Here is a 23400-nt window from a genome sequence, read left to right as displayed (position 1 = left end):
GCGGCGGGGCGAGGGCGGCCGCGGGGCCGCGGGAAGTTGAGCGCAGCCGCCTCCTGTCGCCCGGTTTCAAAGTTGAGCACGGCCGGCGTGGAGCCGCCATCCCGGCGCGCCCGCAACTTCTGAAGCCAGGCGGCCGCCCTGGCATCCCGGGGGCGGGCGGGGGCGCGGAACTTCTCTGCAGAGGATGGCGTTGTCGTTCCGTGTCCAGACGTGGGCATCCGAAAGCTGTTAACACGCGGCGATCTTAGCCAGTTTCTGGAGCTGAGGCCCGTCCAGTTGGAAACATTCAACTTAATTCAGAAAGCTTTCCCCAGCCCTGCGTGCGCGCCGTCGGGGCTGCCGGGCAGGGGGAGGTGGAGGCGATGGACCCCCACTCTCTGACGTTACTGCCTCAGTGAGAAGCGGGAGGGAGGTATTGAAAGACCAAGCACAAGTGGTGGTGGTGAACTGTAAGCCGGCGAAGTGTGCGCTGCAGCCGCAGAGCAGGGAGCTTGAAAGATGGTGAGGAGGAAAGGCTTCCCGACGGGAAGGTGCTTATTGTTTTGCAGAACTAGTACTAGATCGTGGTGCATGAAAGTAGTGGGGGGGTGTTGAATTAGGTTTAAGGTCAGAAAAGAAGGTAAGCTCCATACACTGCCACTGTCCTAACGACGTGAATTTGCTTTTTGAAAATGAAGTTTTTCATGAATACAGCGATAAAATCACACCTCTTTTGGGAGAAGGCTTCTGGCTTAATTGGCACTTATTCACTCCCTTTCATAGGTGCAGAGACAGAGGGAGTTGTAACTTCTAATAACGTGGCTAGAAAGTGGCGGCATTCAGCGTTGAGTATAGGGGATTTGGCCCCAGACTTTGTGCTTTTAATATCTTTGTGCAACCCCCCCCATTGGCACAATAAGGTGTACAGTACAGCTTTGGCCTGATTCGGTGGCAGTGTAATCACATCGCTGGGAGGCTGAGGCAGAATTGCAACTCTGAGCAGCTGAGAGTTGCTTTCGTGACAGGTTTCAAAAACAGATTCTAGGGATGGGGGTGTAGCTCAGTGTGAAGCCTGTAGGTTCAAGCCCTAGTCTTTCGGCTTAAAAGTCACCTAATTCAGATTCACTTTTATTCTTTTAATTGGAATCTCTCCATTTAGTTTCTTCACAAGGCTGTTTTGAATAATCTTGGATCATATTTTTTGAATTTCTCTCATTCTTTTTTAGACTGAGCCTTAGGTCTTCAAACTACTAAGATGATTTCATTTATAAAGTTAGTTTTTTACTGCTTTTCCAGCGTAACCCCGTCTCCCCTAGAAAAGTTGGGTTCACTGTTTGGATCCCAAACACATGCTGAATTTGAGTTCTTTGGATTCTTAAACTCTTTAAGGGCAGGAAACCTTATATTATTTTTCTGTCTGTCTGTAATGCTGAGGCGGGTACTACATTGTAGATTCTTTTTAAACTCTGATAACGTTTGACCTTGGGAAGCCCTAACAATCAGAGTTCCCTAGACAGGGCCTCTACAGAATCGGTCTCTTCCTTGCTTTGTTAGCTTGTTGCAAATCTATAGAAACGTTAAATTGTAGTATTGGCCGCTTTATATTGCAAGTTAACTGTGTACATGTTTCTTTCTTCCAGCCTGTGCTACCTCTACAGATAGTAGGCCTTTGATCTTTCAGTTCTGATGTTCTGAGTTCTCTCTTAGTGCTAGGGTTCTGTTACTGTTTCTAACAAAACCCATTTTTCCCCCCAAATTTTTGTAGTACTCAAGTCTGCTATGTACCTAATTATTGTAGTTGTAGGGCTTAAAAATAACTGCTAAAACACCTGTATTATTAGCAAATCTATTGTTGGATTCACTTATGATAAATTAAGGAAATATTTAGTGCTGAAAAGCTTGTGCTTTTCTGAACATGTGACCTTTAAGGGGGCACAAAAGACCAATCTAAGTTTGTTTTTGAGTACCTATTTTTTGTTAGTGTTTATTGTAGACCCCCTATAAAAATTAATATTTTAAAATATAACCTCAACAGTAAGCACCCCAGTAGACTTTATAATTTTTTTTACTCTTAATGGCCAGTAGCCCACAAAAGATTAAGTTTTGCTGACTTGAACCTAAATGTTTTGGAGATGTCTACAGTGTTGTGCTTATGTTTAAGACATTCGTTAAATGGCACTTTGTGGTGCTTAATTATACCCACAGGATAATTTCATACAGATTTGAGTGTATTTGTCTAGATGGCAGCATTACTCTGCCATTTGTGTTTTCTTTATTTTTTTTTAAGGGGGATTTGTCTGTTTCTAGTAACAGTGGTCAGGACTATCTGTGTATCTCCTTTCTTTTGTTTTTCTTTTTTCTTTTATACAGTTTAGGTCAAGAGGACCTAATGAGTTGTGTTTCTGCTTTTGAAAGTGTTGTCCTTGGAGTTAGTGTGGAATAGCTTAGTTTCTTCTGTGTGCAGACGAGGAGACCAGAGCGTGGAATGTCAGTATTCAGCTTAGTTATAAGTGGCAGAACTAACACTAGAGTCAAATGTCTGTGGTAAACATTCAGTACTCATTTTCACTGTGCTTTAGTGACTACCTCTAATTTAAATTGTTGATCAAAAAGAACACATTATAAAGTGGGAAATTAGATTAAAACATCTTGTGGTGTGTACATTTACTTATTTTTTATTTGGGACAGATAAACTTATTGTGAGGTGATAGTATTTTAGGATCAAAGAAACTTCTGCCTAATTTTTTGAAGTTAGGAGTATCTGAAAAAATAGGACGCTATAATGTATGTTTTTGTTTTATAGCGGTTTGAGTTAAAGACATTGTAAGTGGTATTAGATATAGTTTTCATTTTATTCTGAAATAATTTATTTTCTGAGAAACTCTAGTATTCTGACAGCCAAGGTTTAACCACAGAGTGCTCCAGGTTTTTGTGTTTTGTTTTTGCGAAGAGGGTGAAGGAAAGATGGTTAGAGTGGTTGAACACAAAGACCTTGGCCTCATTCCCCTTGAATTTCACCTTTCTCATGGGTTATATTTTTTGAGGTTATTGCTGGTGCTGCCACTGTACTGACAGCTTCTGTACCAGCTGCACTGTACAAACTCCCTTCATTTCACCTTTAAACATCTAGGAAAGGCTGTAGTTTGTCAGTCATTATCAAAAGTAGTACTGGAGGAGACCAACTGGGAGAAGTAGAGAAAATAAACACAACAACTGTATATATTATCAAGGGACAATTGCTTCCTTCTTTGAAAGGATGTGTCCTAATCCATACATTGCCTTGAGGTGGTCACTCCAAAGAAGTGTAAGAAATTTAAGACATTTTGCTAGAAGTTCTAATTCCTAGCTTTTGACTTACTCACTGACAGAGGTGTTACTTTCACATCCCATTACATAGAAGCTTCTTCCCAGAAAAATTCATGATCAAATAAAAAAGGTCAGATTCCCATTCTACAGCCTATTATCTGTGCTTTTCTTGTTTGGATCTTAATCTTCAGATAGAACCCAACATTATTGTAGCGGTAACAACAGCAACAACAACCTTTGCAGCAGCATCAATATGACTATACCTTCTTATAAGATACTAGTGGGCATCATTAGATAGGAACAGTTTGTGTAAAGAGCAGCAGAACTTTTGGTCACTCATATTATTATAGCATACCCCTTAGGAATAGGTATATTTGTAAAGAATGTTGGTAGTTGTTTATAAGGTTGTACAGTCCAGGATTTTTTGTTATCTAGCATTGTAAAATATCTTTTCAATGCTACTTTGATACATTCTTTTTTTTTTGTCTTATGAGACAGGGTTTCCAACTTTAGGCTGGCCTTGCACTCACATTGTAGCCAAGGTTGGCCTCAAATTCACAACGATCCTCCTGCCTTAGCACCCCCACACTTGCCCCCAGAGTGGTAGGATTACAGGCTTGCCTGGCTTATAAATATTCTTAATGTATCTTTTTTTTGTGAAAGGATCAAAACCATTATAACAACTTTTCATTTTTTATTTTTTTATTATTTTTTTTCCGGTACCAGGAATCGAACTTGACCTTGTGCTTGCTAGGCAGGCGCTGTGCCACTGAGCTAAATCCCCAGCCCCTACTTTTTATTTTTTTTTAAGTTTATTTTAAAAATAAAAGAAGGAAAACATTAACAAATAGACATCCATTTGCAAAATAACATAAGAACAATACAAACAATACAGAGTTACAGACAAAGTGGTAGGAAATTAATAATGGTTGTTATATTACATATTGATATCTTCAAAGTGGTTTCTCAGGAAAACAGAGACGTGCAAGATTGATCAAATGAGTAATCATTAATTGTTCCTTTCAGTAAAGCGATAGAAGTCAGTAGTACAACTATAGCTATCCTGTATATACATACATACATAATTTCCTCTTCTTTCTTTTCTCTGTTCCCTCACCCCAGTTGCTCTTTACTTTTGAGCATTTTCCTTTTGTTTCACAATGTCTATCATACCTATTAATTTTTGTTCACTCTTTCAGGTTCTTACACTAGTGAGACAATATGTTGCTTACACATGAAGGTCTGGTTTATTTCACTTACGAGTATGGTCTCTAGTTGTGACCATCTACCTATAAAAGCCTAGAGTTTATCTTTCTTTATAGCTGAGTAATATTCCATTGTATAAAAGTACCACCATTTTTTTATCTATTCCTCAGTGGATGGACATTTGGGTTGCTTCCACAATTTAGTAATTACAAATTGCGCTGCTATGAACATGGGTGCACATATATCGCTGTGATAGGACGGTTTCAGATCTTCTGGGAAAATACACAGAAGGGGAATAGGTGGGTTGAATGGGACCTCTAGATGTAATTTGCTGAGAAATCTCCAAACTGATTTCCACAGTGGTTTTACCAGTCTGCATTCCCACCAGCAGTGGAGATAAATACATTAGAAAACATTCAACATCATTAGTCATTTGAGAAATGCAAATTAAAACAATATTGAGATTTCATCTCACCCCAGTAAGAATGGCTATCATTAAAAAATCAACCAATAAGAAATGCTGGCAAGGCTGTGGAGAAATAGGAACTCTTCTCCATTATAACAACTTTTAGATGCTGAAGAAAGTGAGAAGAAACCACTTGCTTTTTACTTGCCTTTCAGGGAGGCATATTGGAAACATCCTTCTATTTTAAAGTGTTTCCTACTCCTTTAATGAACATTTGTAGTTATCTCTTTCATTTATATTGTTTGCACAATTAAAATGTTCAAAGGTGGTGTGCTTTGTTGACCTTCTGCCTGAAAATACGTTGCACATTGCCTTGCTGCTTCTGTTGATACTGTAAACTAAAAATGACTGGGTACTATATTTTGTTAAACTGTTCGGGTTTGAAGGTTCTGTCTGCAGTGATTTTTTGGTGACTAACCTATAAATCTAGTTTCAACTGCCACTAGACTTGACTGCCTTAAGCATAAAGAAGGTATAAAAAGAAACTTGCTACCTCAGCATGTTGAAAATAATTTTCTTCTTTCACACAGCAGCGTTTGCTAAATCAACTAAAAATTGCATAGTAACATTTCAAGAACCATAAAAATATGACTACATCAACTCATTTTAGCCTATGTTTTCTCCTTTTGTCAAAAGAAGAATATTGACATTGTGATTTATCATGTTACTGTTAAATCCCAGCAATCTAAAAATTTGTACTTTTTGAAAGGTCTGGGATCTGGAAGTAGATGAGCAATAGTTTACTTCCAGATAATTTTGGAAGAAATACACTATGCTGTTAATAATACTTTAATGTAAAAATGTGAAAAACACAAATTCATTGAACAACACAACAGATAAAAGTGTGAGAAATGAGTGGAATAATGTAAGATGTTAAAAAGTGTAAAATCAGCTACTGCTAACAGAAAAAAACGCATGCTGGTGGTGGAGAAGGAGGCGCTGCATTGTGCTACAGGGCTGGACAGCGCCTTACCTACACTTTAGTACCTGTGATGTTTTTAGGTTTTACTCGCATACTTTTTTTTTTGCCTTTTTGAGACAAGGTTTCACTAGGGAGTTCAGGCTGGCCTTGTACTCAAACTCACAGCGATCCTCCTGCCTGAGTCTCCTGAGTGCTGGGATTATAAGCATTTGCCACCATACCTGGCTAATCACTCATATACTTGAACACGTTCCTGGTATATGTATGTGTGTGCATACATTTGTATATTCTTTTCACATGTGTTTTATGGCCTTTAAAGTAAAGACAGATAGCTATTTTTATTTCAGTATACTGTTACTCAAGGTGTATCTTTATAGTAATTAATGCAAAGAAATATGTGACTATTCAATCATGTGTTCTGAAACACATTTAGTAAATATGCTTCCTGTGTATAGTGTACTTTGTTTATTGCTGGGTTGTAGTGATGAATGATAAGGAGAATTTAAGCATATTAATAAATTGGTATTTTATTGGTAAGGCAATTTTGAAACACATCTGAGAGCAGTTAACCCAGATCTGGGAAATCTGGAAAGCCTTCCAGTAAAATGTATAAGCAAGGTTTGTTGTATATGTCTTCTTTTAATAGTTTATCTGGTTTTGTCTAGGGAAAAAGCAAGGCAGACTCATCAATGTGCCTTTTAAACAAATAATTATTGAACATTGTGTTGTGACAGGCATTTTCTTTAGTGTAATCTGACATAGTCTTGTGGAGGGAAAGTCATTACTTACATGTCCAAACATATTGCATATGGTGAAATATACTAATTATCCTGGATAATTGGGAGAGGGATTTGGCCCCTTTATGGTGGTCATAGAATGCATCCCTAAGATCTGGAGGCTGAGGGAGATTTAACTAGAGTATGTAAGGGGAGAACAGCATCTGCAGAGGTTCCATGGCCATAGGGAGCATGGTGAATACAAAGGTCTGAGGAATTAGAGTAGCTCTAGAGAAAGAAAGAGGGGCAGAGTAGTGAGATTGGGCTGGGAGACACTTAGGGGCTGGGTCATGTAGGTTGGACCTTGTGTACTATATTTTTTTCTCATTCTGTAGAAAATCAATTTTATCCTATAAAAATCGATTGAAGTTTTAATCAGGAGATAGGATGTTTAAGGTAGGGATGATGTAGTTAGCTTTGAGGTATCTTTTTATGGAAGAAGGAACTGGGCAAAAGTAGATGATGATGGTTGAGACAGAGAGTAGTAGAATGCTTTGGAGGATCTCCTTTTTTTTTGGTACCTAGAATTGAACTCAGGACCTGTGCTTGCCAGGCAGGTGCTTGTGCCACTGTGCTATATCCTGGCCAAGTGGATTGCTTTGAAAAAGGTAAATGGACAGAACTTTTGGATGGGTTGGGTATGGGAGTGACAAAGGAGGTATGAAGGAGTCGATTTCTAGTCTTAGATTTGTATAGCTGAATCAATTACCACTTAGTTGAATGGGAACTATTAGAAAATCATCACGTTTTAGGTAATGAATTGAAGTTGGATATTAAGTTTGGGGTGCCTTTGAGTCATCTAACATAAGATGCCAGCTAGACATTAGGATATACTAAACTTGCACTCAGAAGATACCAGGGTACAGAACTATAAATTTGGAGTCACTGGAGTGTAGCTAGTGATTGAAACAATGTATGGGTAAAATCATCTGAGGTTGCGTTGTCCAGTATGGTGTTACCTGCATTTGGCTACTGAACACCTAACACATGTCTAGTCCAAGTTCAGAAGTGCTTCTATGTAAAATACACACTGGGTTTGGAAGACTTAGTACCAAAAGAAAAACAAAGAATGCAAAGATCTCAGTTTTTGTATCGATTATACAGTATATTGAAGTGATATTTTCAACATTGTCATCTTGTTTTGAAATTGTGTATCATTTTTATTTTTTCTTATTTTCTTTAACATATAATATTAAATTTTATCTACTTTACTTTTAAAAATGTGACTAGAAAATTGTAATTCACACATATGTCTTACTGTATTTCTGATGGACAATGTTGATTGAAGGATCAAGCTTTGAGTAAAAGACTAGGCTTAAGTAATGAGCAGTTTCAGCATTTGTAGAGAATTATTCTTAAAGAAGCATCAGATAGGGAGAAGCTTAGAATGCATTATAAAGTTATTGACTTTTCTAAGAGAAAATGGGATTATCTTTAAGAGTTTTTCAATAAGACTATGTGATTAGGTCAGTATTAGTTTATTAATTTGATGATATGAGAGGAGCAAGGAGAGGAGTTTTTGAAAATATTCATAATAAATTTAGATACTTAAAGGTTTAACCCCTCCCATTCCTCTAAATATAAAATTCAAATAAAAAATCAACAACTTTTTGTATTGTAGTCTGTCATGGATACTAAATGAACATATTAGGAAAAAAATGTTTTTATTTAGCTAAGTTAAGTCAGACTAGGCAAAGTTTGAAAGTTAATAAAGGTGGATTTTGTAAAATATGTAATATGAAATATTAAATATGGATATTGTTATGGCTTGTCCTAGTGCCTGTCCCCCGTAAGCCTCGTGCTCATAGGTGGGGCTTTTGGGAGGTAGCTGGATTATGGATGTGTGATGCCCAGTTAAGGTGTGCTGATAACTGGAGCAGCACAATGATTTGTATTAGCAGAGTTCTGGGTGTGACTGAACAGATTTAGTACAGAGAGAAGCCCCACCCTGGATATGGGTGGCATCAACCATTAAGCTTGCAATCTGTATGGAATATGAAAAGGGAGGCCTGCTGCTGCTGCTGCTGCTGCTGCTGCTGCTGCTTTTTTCTGCCTGCCTGCACTGTCATGGACTGATTGTCCTCTGTAATGTCCCTCTGGTATGCTACCTTGTGTTGAAGCCAGGTGACTGTGGACTGAAACCTTTACAAACTGTGAGCTAAAATAAGCCTTTCCTTCTTTAAACTGTGGGTGTTGGGTATTTTATCCCAACAACAAAAAAGTAAGACAGATATTGATAGAATAAACATTTTATAATGGATTTAGAATTCAGTTCAAGTTTATTTCTTTACATATTTGATGTTTTATGAGGTGTACTACAAACCATTTATTCATTTAATTTTTATGCTTCAGACTTGCTTATAACTGTGGGTCCTGGACTAGAATGAGTTAGGAGGTACAGTCACAGCAATGACCCTACTCTGGTACTAACGTCTTTCTAGGTTACTTTATCACTGGTGGGACAAAATACCTGACACCCAGAAAGTAAAGGAAAGTAAAGGAAGAAAGGTTTATTTTAGCTCATGGTTTGTAGAGGTTTTTGTCCACCCTGATTCCAAGACAGGGTGGCTTGGCAGAGGCTCATGGGAGAGGAGAAAGAGCTTGTAGTACGGCAGGGAGGAAGTAGGGAGCCATCAAGGGAGGAAGAAGGATGCCTACACTGTATACGCCCTTCTAGGCCATGCTCAGAGTGACCCACCTCTTCCCACCAGGCTTCAGTTCCCAACATCTCACCCAAGTAGAAACCCATCAATGGACTGGTTGAGTATCACATCCATGATCCAGTTGCCTCGCAAAAGCCCCACTTGCAAGCACATGAGGCTTTGGGGGTGACATCTAGATATGAACTACAGCACTTGGCAGAAAGACAGGGAGCATGTGCATAACTCTTCATGTGGATCTTCTGCTTTTTCTTTGTCTTCCTATGAGGCTACCAATATTAACCATGAGTGCTCCACCCTGATGACTTTATCTAATCCAATCATTCCCCAAGGGCCTCATACCTAACCACTACATTTAGGATTAAATGGCCACCCTCTTTACTACCTCACAATGGGGACTAAACTCCCACATGAGTTTCAGAGAGGACAAACCATATTCCAGTCATAGGCAACAAGATACCTGCAGGATTGTGTTGACTTGACCTCTTTGCTCAGTCTTGCTCCTTGGGGTGGGTGTAGAGCTCGCACCCATAATCCCAGCATTGGACCATAACTCAATTAAAAATTCTAGAATCCTGTCCCATAACTGCATGAGGATTTAGGGGGACATCGAGACACAAACCGTAACACTGAGCAAAATCAGAATGTTCCTATTCCCTTATTTTGGTTGCTGCTTATAAGCTTTTTTCACTGAGTTTTCTGGTTGTGCTATATTGCTCTTCTTTTACTATTTTCTTTCGTTGTTCATGTAATTAATTACATCTTTGTAAGCATGTATTAGGTGTTTCTAATTAAAAATTGATACAAATAAAAGTTTTCATATACATATATTAAAATACATGATGCCTATACCAATACCATGAAATGTCAGTGCCCATTTTTGTATGTGTTTAATCTTTATTGGTATACCATGATCACCCAAAATAACATTTATCTTTGTTGATAAACATATCTTCAACTGTTCTTTGTGTACAAAAACATTTGCTGTTGTACTCATTAAATTTTCTAGCAGTTGTAAAGACTTATTTTGCAGTGATAATTCGTAACTGAAGCATACCTTTATATAATTTCTTACAGTTTCTTAATCAAGTTGAGAGTAAGTTGAAATTTTGATTTGATAGCATGGAAAAGAGTACAAGGTTGTGTTTATTTGACAAGTACAAAATAGTGAGAGTGGACCTAATATTTAACAAAATTGTGTGGTCTCATTGAATTGGCACCAGCTCCTTGAAATTTCTACCAGTTTATACTTCTGTGAACAAACATTTTCACTGCTGTTGTTAAATCAGAATGCAGAAATAGATTAAATGAAAACTGACCTGAGTTACATTTATTTGATATTTTTAAAAATGCCCTTATTTATAAGGTTGAAGGCTAGGTGAGACCTTACATGGTACAGCCCTGATTATCCTTCTTTCCTCCTCTGTCACAAAAACACTCTAGTGTTGGGTGCTTTTGCTTTATGTTGTCATTTAGGGAACCGTGTTGCTTCTCACTGTTTTGTTGTCCTCTCACTTCCAAGTGAGAGCTACATAACACCAAAATTTTCGTCACCTGGTAATTTGTTAGAAGTACAAAGACTCAGTCTTCATCAGAGATCTAATGAAACAATTTTGCATTTCAAGAAGATTCCCTCAGTGGTTTTCTTGCACATTGAATTTTGAAAAGCAGTACCCTAGGGCATAGTCATTGTCTACATGTTCATAGCGTGTCAGTCTTTTCATGTTAATAGTGTGCATGTTCATGCTACATCCAGGTTTCAGCTAGCAGGAGAGAGAAGGTGCTCAGAGAGTTTCCATGGCAGCTCATTAATGGCAATGATTGTGTCTTTGGTTTCTAAAAACTTTGGTCCCACATCTCTCTGAAAGAGATTCTAAGAACTTCAGTCTGGCTCAGAGATTTTCAACCTGTTTGCCACTTGCAGTTTGTCACAAATTCTTGTAAACTATAAAAGCTATGGCAGTGTCATATTCTGAAAGTTTCTAAATATGTACTCAGTTTCCATACTCATTCCATTGTGCAGCAGTCGCAAAGTTTGTGGATTGACATTGATCTGTACTCAGAAATCTTGATTCTGAACATACTTTTTTTTTTTCACTCATTGACACTGTTTGAATTGTAAATTTGGTATGAATAAATGAAGCTCTATTATTAGCCATTTGTACTTTTTTATTTCATTTACTTAATCTACTTTAAAAGTACTTTTAGTGATAATCATATTTGTAAGGCTTCTCAGCTTGCAAAGCCCTTTTCCCTGTAGCACTGCATAATGGTAAGTAGTATATATTTGCTTACAATAGAGAATTGCAAACCTTGTTGGTTTAATCATATTGCTTATACCCAGTATGACACATCAAAGAAGTTTGTTATGAGATAGAGTCTTTTTGTGTATTATTTCCTATCTTACTCATGTAAAACTGGAATTCCAAAACTTATCTGTGTCCTTATCATATTGGCTTATTGCTTGACTTGAATTATTTCTGCTTCAGCATGTTTTCATGGAAAATAAAATTGAACTGTTGTGTTCCTTTAAAATGTTTTGCCTTATTAACAATGGTTTTCATGTGGAAATTGAATTGTTTATAGTTGTTATTAATGTTTTAAGCAAAAGTATATGTAAAAATGTGTGATTATATGTCTTTATGTAGCTAAGACTTGTGCTTTCAAAGTGAAAAATAGGCTAGTGTCTGAACATTTTTCTTACATGCATCTTGCTTGTTGCTGTTACACCCTGCCTAATATTCTCCTGGAGTATCTGTTTCTATAATTTCTTTTTTGTTTCTCCACCAAGTGCATAGTATCTATGAACTAATGGACCAATAAGAAATTAGCGTAGTAAGGGGCTGGGGATTGAGCTCAGCGGCACAAAACCTGTCTGGCAAGTGCAAGGTCGTGAGTTTGGTTCCTGGTACCAGAAAACACCGCCCCCCCCCAAAAAAAAATAAATAAAAGAAATTAGTGTAGTGAAAGTACCACTGAGGAATAGGCTTGAAGGCCTTAATCAAATTGTGTTTTAACCTGAGATTAAGAATTGAATTATTTTTGATAGTTGAACTTTTATATTAATATTAATTAGCTAATTATAATTAATTATAATTCTGTCACAAAACTGGATTATTATAAAGAATTACTAAGAAAAAAAAGAGTTAGAAAAACAGCACTATGTACTACTGATCTTTAGTTAGATTTACATCTACTTTAAAAAAGAAGATACTGGGGATGAAGTCTGGGGTGTTTTATCACTGAGCTACTCTTCCATTTCTTTTTGTTTCTTTGAGATGAGGTCTCATTAAGTTGCCCAGGCTGGCTTCAAACTTAGATTCTCCTGCTTTAGCCTCCCAAGTAGCAGGGATTACAGGTATGTTGCCACCATGCCTGAGATTTGGTGATCTCTCAAGTTAAAGATGAAAGTAGTACGGGGATATTTCATTTGTACAGGAAGAAAAGAAAAATTTCATAAAACTATTCATATTTAGTCTTTTAATATGGGCATGAATTAGTAAGTCTCAGAAGCTAAAGATGGACAATTTTACATTCTCATTGGAATGTTGCATTGCTATTAATATTTGCCTTTTATTTTGTAATAAAGATTTTGTTTAAGTAATGGAACATGCTCCTCAAAAACTAATGTATGTAACCAAGTATACAATACATAAGTTTATGGGGCAATATTAGTTTTATTAAGACTAATAAGATTGCTAGTTTTATTAAGGGAAAAGTAGACCTTCCCTTCTTTGAGTGGAAATGTCTTATCTTTTGAGTCTAATTTTTGAAGAAAGATGGACTATATAAATTTAATCTAAGGAGTTGGCAAAGTATGGCCAGTTGGTGAAATCTGATATGCTGCTTGTACTTTCGTAAATAAAATTTTATTGGGATATAGCAAGAACTGTTCATATAATTACTGTGTACGGCTGCTTTTGTGCTAAAGAAATAAAATTGAGTAGATGTGACAGAGATGATATAGTCTGGAAAGCCTACAAGTTTTACTGCATGGCCCTGAACTGAGAAATTTGGTGAATCTTTGCCCTAATTAATGACATAGATGTAGTAGCACATTATTACTTACCAAAAAAAAAAAAGATTGGAACAAGTAGGACATGCTACTTATTCCAGTATTTGTCAAAGGTAACTTGCCAGAGCAATAGTCTTTATTCTTACCCTTATTTGCAATAACTGGTCTGAATGGGAGTGCCTCACAGATTAGTAAGTCCTAACCATTTGATAGGAATGCACCAGTACTTGCAGTGGGAACTTTCTATTGAATACAGACTTGTCAGGTGTTTTAGAAATGGTCTACTGATTTTAATAGAACTTTTTCATTATGCTGTGGGGCAGATAGAAGTCCGTTATTGGCTTTGGCTGAGCATTTCTGTCACACCTGGACAACTTTCGGATTCTACAGAAAATGTAGATGAGTTTTGTTTTTGAAAATGAAGTCAGTACTACTTAAGGAAAGGTAAAAGTAGATGTGAGGTTGAGAAGTTAACCCATATCAATCCTGAATAAAATTTAGCAGTTCGTTTTTAATAACAAAATATATTTGGTAGCTAATCATGTTTAGATTAACCTGAGTTTATAGAGGTTGACTTACTCATTAGAAATTGCACTTACTGAAAAAAGTCTCAATTTGACATGTCTCAGTATGACAGAGGTTGATGAAATTTAGTATGTGTTCAAGGTACTAGCACAAAGGGTCTAATAAAGTTCAGTTTTCAGTATGCATTGTTGTCCGTATTTATACTTTTTCCTGTTTGGATGTGTGCTCAAATTTGTAGAACTATCAGTTTCATACTCACTGGGATCCAGTTGCACAGTTTCCATTTTCAATATTGTTCTGATTATAAAAATTGCATTATTTTTTTCACCAGAACTTTTACACTTTACCTAAACACTTCAGTGTATTGGGACTGTAGTTAAAATAGTGATAACAAGCATTTTTGTTTTGTAAGTGTAAACAGTAAGAGCCCAATTCGGTTATAAGGAAAACTAGGCCCTGAATTTTTGTTAAGTTAAATCAATATAATGAATTTTGAGGAATGCTAGTTTTTCTGTAAAATATTTGATTAATTTTACTCATCAAATTGTGAGATACATGCAAATAAAATTGTTTCTTAAATAGCCAACTTTGTACTGATGACTTGTGACTTGATGAATCCTCTGGGAGTCACCTTAGTCCAGTAATTATTGAAAGTTTTAAATCAGTGACATAAAAAAAACACCAGATTTGTTGAGTTTACAAAAATCACACTGGCTGTTTGCTTGCTGTACTCTTGGCTTGTCCTTCTCCCACATTACTGAAATGTGTTTGCTAAAGTACACAGTGCCCTCCCAGTTGTGACGTAGCCTTTAGGCTATGTAACACTGACCTGTTTGCTACACTGGACAATATTTTTCAACCTTTAAGTTCACTTAGTCACTTTTTTTTTTTTTTTTTTTAACAGTACTTGAATAGAACCCAGGGCCTTTATAAATTTAGGGGTATGAGGTTTCATTGAGTTTTTAAGTTATGTTGCCCAAGCTGGGCTGGAACTGGCAGTCTTTTTGCCTCAGCCTCCCAGAATACTGGGATTACAGGCATGCATGCCATGCCTGGCCTAAATTCATTATGGAAATTCTTTATTCCTTGTCTGTCTCTTTTAATCCTGCAGAATTCTTATTCTGTTCATCCATTTCTATCATTAATTTGCTGTTCTCACATTCTTCTCCCACCCATTTGTACCTTTTCTTATCTTCTCTGATGGTGCTTATAATGTGCTATCTTGTCCACTATTTCATTCTTGTTTGATTTCTTCTGTTTCTTTGAATCTAATGATACTTTATTATTAGTTTCTTCGTTATCCTACAAATTTTCTTAACTTTCCATTTCCTTTTTATCTTCAAGTTTACTAAGCCTCTTAAAAAATCTTATCTGCTATAAATTCTAGATATGAAATTCTTCATTTCTGATCTTGTATTGTACATTTTTAGTATTTCTGTTTTTTATAGTTTTTGTGTCTTTTGAAGTTCTCTATCTGTTCTCATTTACTGTCTAGTTCTTCCATGAAATTTTTTTACTATACCGTGATTTAGCATCAAGTGCCTGTCAGTTTCTGAGGCTGCTTTGGGTGACTATTTCTTTTCTTTATCTTGCGTATATCTTTATATAGTGTTATTTAATTTTTTATCCCATGCTAGACATTTTATACACAAGAGGTGCACAGACTGAAAGAACTAACAGTCATTTCCATGCTCCTCTCTAGGTGAGAGGAAAAAAAAAACTGAATCAGTTAGATTTTTTTTGGTACTGGGAATCGACCTTGCGCTTTGAATCAATTAGATTTGTGGTTAGTTTTCATTATTTTTTCCTTTTTTTTTGGTATTAGCTTGATTTAGGTTAACACTGGTTTCAGACGCTTTGAAGGCTGGCGAACAACTTTTCTTTCCACAGAAGCTGGAATGTAAGCACTGGTAGATCCCAGAGATGTAGTCTTGTTTCACAGCTAAGCTGTTAGCTTTGAAACCGAGAGATTTATTTTTCTCAGTTTTATTACTAAACTACTAGGTTCACGATTCTTTTTCTGCTTTCTGTGCCTCAGGAGATCTCTTTCAACCCTGTTTGCCTATTTCCTCTGTTAAAGCTTAAAGTACCTTGGTGTGGATTCTCTCAGTTGTCCTAAGAACTCTGCTTGTTGAAATGTTAAAGTGCTTAGAAGTGCCTGTCTCAGTTTTCCTACCTGTTTCTGGTGGTTGAAAGCTTGGTGTGCCTGGAAATGCAGGAGTGTGGAGAATGGAGAGGGACAGCAAGTTTGTTTTGTTCATTAATTGCTGAAAGCCTGAGGTGTCAAAGGATACCCCTTGGATTCCTTGCCCTGGACCACCTCTGTGAAAGCCCAGGATGGGTCTGGACGCCAATGAGAATGTTCATTCTTTTGTTTATTCTCATTCCCATTCATATTCTCATTCTCCCTCTTTTCCTTTTTCTCTTCCCTTCCTTTCCCTTTTCCCTTTTCCCTTCTCCCTCTCCCTCTATCTCTCTCTCTCTCCCTCCCTCCTCCTCCCTTCTCCCTTTGTCTCTCTGTCTTTGTCTGTCTCACTCTCCCACACTCGCCCTTTCTCTTTCTCTCCCTCCCTCCCCTCTGTCTCTCTCCTTCTCTCTCTCTCTGTCTTCTCTCTGTCTCTCCCTCTGTCTCTTCCTCTCTCTCTCCCTCTCTCCATCTCTCTCCCTCTCTGTTTCTGTTGGTCTCTCTCCCTCCCTCCTTACCTTTTTCTCCCTTCCTCTCTCTCTCTCTCCCTCCCTGTCTCTCTCCTTCCTTCCCTCTCCCTCCCCTTTCTCTCTCTCTGTCTGTCTCTGTCTGTGTCTCCCTCCCCCCTCCCTCTCCTTTCTGTCTCCCTCCCTGTCTCTCTCCCTTTCTCTCTCTCCCCCCTCCCTTCCTCTCTCTGTCTCTCTCTCCCTCTCTGTGTGTGTGGTCTCTGATATCAGCTTTTGGCATACACCACCTGAATACTTGAAGACTTGTGTGAGTTGGCAGGTATTTGCAGACTTGCTTGTGGTGGGAAATCCATGGGATTCTAATCTGTCAAACCAGACTGCCTGTGGTGATAAAGGTATCTTAAATCTGGTTGATTTTCTCTTACACTGTGGTAGCTGCTGCTTCTTTTTGCAGGGATGAGGAGCTGTGCGTCTTTTCTCCCCTGTGAAGGAACTATCACTTTCTAAAGTTTAGTTCATACGTGTTTGTGTTTTCAGTTCTCTGGTGTGTTTAAAAATCTGATTTTGTATCTGTCTAGTTTGTTTGGTTAATTGAGTGATGCTCTTCTTTGTAGAGCTCCATGTCTCTTTTAATGTTTCTAATTTTATAGACCTTTTTTCTCTTCATAGTAAAAAATGGAATTAATAACTAATAGACCATCTTTCTTTTGATCTTTTTAAAATGCTGTGATTTTTATAGTTAGTAGTAAATGACTATGTCTACTCTTAATTTGTAATAATAAAATTTACCTCACAGCCCTGGAGTATCACTGAGCAAAGGTTCTTTTGAATGTACTTCTTGAGCATTGTGACGTGGAATTGTATTCAGGAAATCCAGTCCTCTTACTGATAGGGAATATTATTGTATTCTGTGTGGCCATAATGAGGTTCATTATGCTTCTTAGTTATCAGTAATAATTGCATTTTCATTTGCTTTTTAGCACAATATTTTTATGCTTTAGATTTCTACTTTGTAATTTTTAGTCTGTGGTGATTAGCTTATTTTTTCAGGCTTTAATTTGAATTGTAAAGTGTTTGGAAATACAGATTATTTCTCTGGGGTGTTCATTATTTGTGTTTGTTTCTTCTGTAACATAAATTGCATTATAGATATAAATGGATTTAATTTGTTATATTGACATTAAAGCTGTTGATAATACTTAAATGTAATGGTTTATTTAAAGTAGATAAGTAGTTTTGAATAGTGTTTAAATTATTTTTTTGCAACAGTGTATTTTTTCATGAGCTTTTTTCAATATTTGAAATATAGAATTCTAATGCAAATGACTAAGTTTCTTTTAATTATAAAAATAAGAAGCTAGCCCTCATTTCAGATATGTAACAAGTAGTTAGAAATTAATGGCCATTAGTTAGAGAAACATAAAAGTATAAGGTACAGTTTCCCACAATGAGGTGACAGCACGTTTGTTTAACGTTTTAGTAAATGATTATAAGGAGGAAGTGTGCAGAAAAATCTTAGGTTGTTGGGAGATACCAAGCCTTTTACCTGGTACAATGCTAAATTTAGGAGTTTAAAGCATAAAAGGATATTTCCATTAGCACATTTTTGTGATTAAAGGCTGAATTTTATTAAATCTTGTCGAAGATATGTATTTATTTAGTCTAAAGAAAATACAATTTAGTGTTTTTTTTTTCACTCTTTTCTAAGAAGTGGTAATATGGTTACAAGTGGCCATAGGTAATTGTCGTCTCTTGTTCCTTTTCAAGGAAGTTTGCAGTACTGCATTTTTTCTTTTATCTGGCGTAAATATAGTTAGGGGACTTAAAATTTCCTCTGTTTTCCTTCTGCTTTCAGCTCCCTTTGCTTTATTTCCTTTTGCCTTAATTCCTTTATGGTATGAAGAGGGGTGAGACTTGGTCAGTGCTTAGAGCTTTATATTGTTTCCGAGGCGTTTTAATATAATAGCGTTCAGCATTTTCTCTAGCCACTCAGTTGCCCAAGTTTGCCATTTCTCTCAGATACCATTGTTCTGTTTACTAACTGTGTAACTTTGGTCATATTAATTATATGAGTTCTTTTTTTATAAAATGAAGGTAAAACAATACTTTGTAGGGTTACTGTGAAGAATAAATGACATGATACTTGTCAAATGTTTAGTGTCATCATCTTGCCTTTAAAGGTGCAGCAAATATTTGCTGTTAGCCATCATTTTATATCATCATCATCATCATCATCATCCCCATCCTGAAATCCTCTTCTGTCCATTGTGACAGTCACCGTATTCTGTGTATAAACCATGCATTACTTTGCACTTGAAACTTATAGCCCTCCACTTTCTGTTTAATTCACACTTTCCACACTAATTTACCTGAAGTAGAATTTTTTTTTTGGTTTTTCTCCGGTACCGGGAATTGAACTCACGACCTTGCGCTTGCCTGGCAGGCGCTTTGCCGCTGAGCTAAATCCCCAGCCCCTGAAGTAGAATTTTAAATCAGGACACTGTGGAGTTTAAGAATATTTCTCCATTGCTCACAAGGTCAAATCTTGCTTTGAAATTTAAAGAAATCATCTTGCCTACTAAAATAAATCTTTTTAAAGAGAATTAATGGAAATAAATATTTTTAAAATTTTGGGAACGTTTGTAGTACACAATAACTGTACTCATCTTGGTGAAATAGTGTATATACATACTGCATTTAATCATTTTTATATCTTCTTCCCCCTGCACTCACCCCTCTTTCTTCCAGATCCCCTTCCCATTCAAAATTCGTAATAGGCTTCTTTTTCTTAAGGTTTTTGTTTGTTTTTCTTTTCTTTTTTTTTGAGACAGGGTCTCACTGTGTAGTTTAGGCCAGCCTTGAACTCAGAATGTAGCCCAGGCTAGCCTCAAACTCGCAGTGATCTTCTTGCCTCAGCATTCCATATGGTGAGATTGTAGGCATGCACCATCATGCCTGCCTCTTTCTAAATATTTTTCAATTAGTTAAATCAGTTTTTCTTTATAGCTTTTATAACATTAGACTACAGTGAAATTTCATTGTGTTCATGGTTGGTTATACTGTTCTGTTTTCACTTAGGAAGCTAATGATTTTGTAAATGATAGGCACTGATATTTTAAAAAAATGACTTAAAATTTTTATCAAACTAGTGATGTTTATAGTTTAAAAAGTCCAACGTATACTGAAAGACTTACAGTGCAAAGCTACAGTCCCGACTGTACCTGTCTCTCCTTTACCCTTCCTACTTTAATTTTGAAATATTTCTGATGGTTATCTTCCTTTTTCAAAATAATGTCTTTTTATCAGGCTGGCTTGATTTTATAAGTTTTAATTTAGTTTTGATCTATGCTCTGTCCTTCCTAATTACATTATTTTTTGGCAGCTCATTATTTGCATTCTCTATTTATTTGTATTTTTCCAGTGCCAAAGTGAATGATATATGCATTCTGTCATGTGGCTGTAATTATTTTATATCTTTTTAGTGGTTGACACTATAGTCAATTTATGACTGTGAAACTGATGATATTTCTGTTATTATAACTTCAGATTTTCTTTAAAGAAAATAATGTAAATAAGCTCTTTTTCATTTTTTAATTCAGTTTTATTGTTTTTCTAATTGCCACTTTTTGTCTTGTGTTGCATTCTTTATCATATCCTTCAGTTTTTCAAAGGCAGACATTCTCAGTGGCAAATGTCCCTTGGGAGTAATGTCTAGAGACATTTTTGGTGGTCACATTTGGAAAGTGCTACTGGCATCTGGTTTTTAGAGACCCGGAATGCAGCTAAATATGCACAAAACAGCCTTAGTCACTTTCCTCATTGCTGGGACACAGTACCGGACACTTACAACTTAGAGGAGGAGAGAGATTTATTTTGGCTTATGGTTCCCAGTGTCAAACAGTCTGCAATCCCATGGTTCCCAGGGTCATACAGCTTGGTGGAAGGATCTGATGGAAAAAACTTCTCACATCATGGAGACCAGGAGGTGGAGAGAGAAGGGAGGAGCTGGGGAGGGATTGTCCCTGCCCAGGTCTTCCAGCCACACCTCCCAACAACACATTTAATTTTAAGCTTGTCACTTTCTGAGTGAGCGAGCTATTGGGGCAACATTCTTGATCTAAAGCATGACATACAGCAAAGAATTATCCAGCTCCAAATGTTAATATAGCAAGGTTAGGAAAATGATCACATGTGGAATTCACTCTTTTCCTTGGCTTTTTTCCTCCTCAGCACTTCCAAATGTTCCCTTCTTTTTTCTTTTCTGAAGTGATTATTCTTTAGTTCTGTGCAGACCTCTTTTGGAAGTTCAGTTTCTTACCGGTTTGGGTGGATCCATTTTCTAGTTTCATTCTCTTTCTTAGTTTATTTCGTTTCCTTGTTAGATCACATCCTCAGGTAATTTAATTTTCTATGAATGAGTGGATACAAGTAAATGTATTAGACATTCCATATCTGAAACTGGTTATTTTTCCTTCACATCTGAGTGATAGTTTGGATGGCTATAGAATTATAAGAGAAAGTAATTTTCTTTCACTATCTTGACAGGTTTAACCATAAAATGTCTGGTGCCAGCCTTTTTCCTTCTTAGCAGTTTTTTCCTCACTGTAGAAACTGCCCTGTATTTCCTTGGTATTATGAAAATTATAAGACACTTACCTGGGAATTCTCTTTCCCCCCTTCCTATTTATTTTATTGGGAACTTTCCTGGTGGGTACTTCAAATAAGTTAGTAATTTCCTATTTTAGCTTTGGAAAATGCTTTTATATTTTGTTTCTGCTAATTTTTTCCCTATATTCTTTTTTCTCTTTTGGATGAATAATCTCTGGATTATTTAAATTCTCTTATTTATTTTTGGTAAAAAATGAAGCACACAGATTTATATAATAAATTAGAGTTTTTGAAATACCCAGAGTTGACAATTATTAATATTATGGTAATCAACATTTGTCTTTTTTTTCTAATTAATAACTTACAAGTAGAAATCTAACTTTACAAGTAAAACTTATAAGTTACATTTGACCCACTTCTCCCCCCCTCCCCCAGTACTGGAAATTGAAACAAGGGCCTTTGCACTGAGATACATCCAAGTCCTTTTTAATTTTTTATTTTGATGCAGGACTCTGCTAAGTCAGTAAGTTGCCTAGGTTGGGTTCAGATTTGCTAACCTGCTTTAGCCTCTGAGTGCTGGGATTACAAATGTATACCACCATTCACATCATTAGTCCTTTTTCCTTCTTTCTCTTCCTAGAGGTATTGTCATTATGTTTTTTGCATCTTTAGTCTAAAAAATTTTATCTATATGCATACATAAGTAATTTGATATAGGAATACATATATACATGTATCTGTATATACAACTGTGTGTATGTTATGTGTGTACACATGCACACACACACACACACACATATATATAATGTACATACATACACATATACAGATACCTCATACAACCTATTTGTGTAGTAGTTATACCTAGGTCTCCATAAATACACTTCATGATGTTTTCACCGTATCAGGATCATCTAAAAATGTGTTTCTCAGAGTGTGTCACTGTTACTAGGTGACATGTAACCATATATGATTATGCCACCTATCATATTTTATTTATTCACTCCCCTACAGATTAGCAGTTAAGGTTGCTTCTTATTTGAAAAAAATTGTAGAACATTTTTATACTTGTCTTCTGTGTTTGAACTTCTATCAAGTGCTTACCTGGAGTTGAAATTGCTAGATTATAAGAAATAAACCTTAAAACTTACATAGATATTACATAATTAGTACTTAAAATTTTCTCTTTTTAAAATTATGGTTTTAGGGGTTTATCTCCATAATTTTTTCTTTTTCTTTGAGTGTTCAGTATTTTGGAACCAATAATTTTATTATTTCTTTCTAAACTTTCAAAATAATCTATGGTCCCATAACCCATTCATGCTTAATCTTTGAAAGAGCTAGCTTTTGATTTTTAAGTTATATTATCTGATTATTCCCAATTAAAAAACATTTACTGAGGTAAACTTTATGTAATATAAAATGAACCATTTAAAAATGACCACTTGTTGGTCTCCCATCAACCTCCAGAAAGAGTTCCTTGATCTTTTCAAATTTTTTAAATTTCTAGAAACCTTCTTTAATATTTTTAAAGATACTATTTTTCTTTTACCTTTTTGTTTTTTTTTGTTTTTTGTTTTGTTTTTTTTTTTTGTTTTTCTCCGGTACCGGGAACCGAACTCACGACCTTGCACTTGGCAGGCAGTTTTCTTTTACCTTTGTGACTCTCTGAGGAAAGTAGAATTCTGCTGCTCTTGAGAGTTATCTCCTTTTCCTCTGGTGATACTTTCTCTTTGTTTTTCCTGATCTCTGTTTCATCCTACCAGCTTTTCTCAGTTATCCATGGCATTTGGTTGTTAGTTGACACTTTAGAGCGCTGCAGGAGAAGAGCATGCATTCTTTGTAATTTGGCCCCAGGTTTTTTTCACAGGCCTACTGTTACTTATTTGTATTTAAATACTAAACTTTTAAGATTTTCTATGCTTTAGGCACTACTGTAACCATTTCCCATATAATGTGGCATTTATTCCTCAATCATAACCCATTGAGGATATAATATATATCTTCATTTTAAGATTAACAACAAAAATTTAGAGGTTCAGAGAAAATAACTGGCTAATTATTTATACTCTTCCATAAAAGGTATTATGTGAGGCCAACATGATGCTCAGGATGCGTCCTTCACGTGGAAAGGACCAGGCTACACAAGTAACAGAGCACTGCAGTATATTATGTTAGAAATATTTCAGCATCAAATGTTGCTTTCTTCCTACCTGGTTTTCTATTCTGTGCAGCCAACATGTGGATCACTATTAAGTTTATTTCTTGCTAATTTACTATTATGG

At 36.3% G+C, this 23400-nt stretch overlaps 1 protein-coding gene across 2 annotated transcripts in view; it reads left to right on the top strand.

Moving 5' to 3' along the window:
- Nucleotides 1-151: 151 nt before the first annotated feature.
- Tdrd3 (tudor domain containing 3) overlaps nt 152-23400 on the top strand; it is a 128800-nt gene continuing 105551 nt past the window's right edge. The window contains exon 1 of one of the 2 annotated variants that reach the window (XM_005374207.2): nt 152-275. The gene's annotated coding sequence lies outside the window, so the exon portion shown is untranslated. Of the gene's footprint in view, nt 276-325; nt 502-23400 lie in introns of those variants that run through there. The other variant, XM_005374206.2, reaches the window with a different exon arrangement.

The sequence above is a fragment of the Chinchilla lanigera genome, unplaced genomic scaffold (genome assembly GCF_000276665.1).
Source record: "Chinchilla lanigera isolate Chin_1 unplaced genomic scaffold, ChiLan1.0 scaffold00003, whole genome shotgun sequence".
Classification (NCBI taxonomy): domain Eukaryota; kingdom Metazoa; phylum Chordata; class Mammalia; order Rodentia; family Chinchillidae; genus Chinchilla; species Chinchilla lanigera.
Note: the sequence above shows the minus strand (reverse complement) of the source record. Positions and strands in the feature narration are given on the sequence as shown.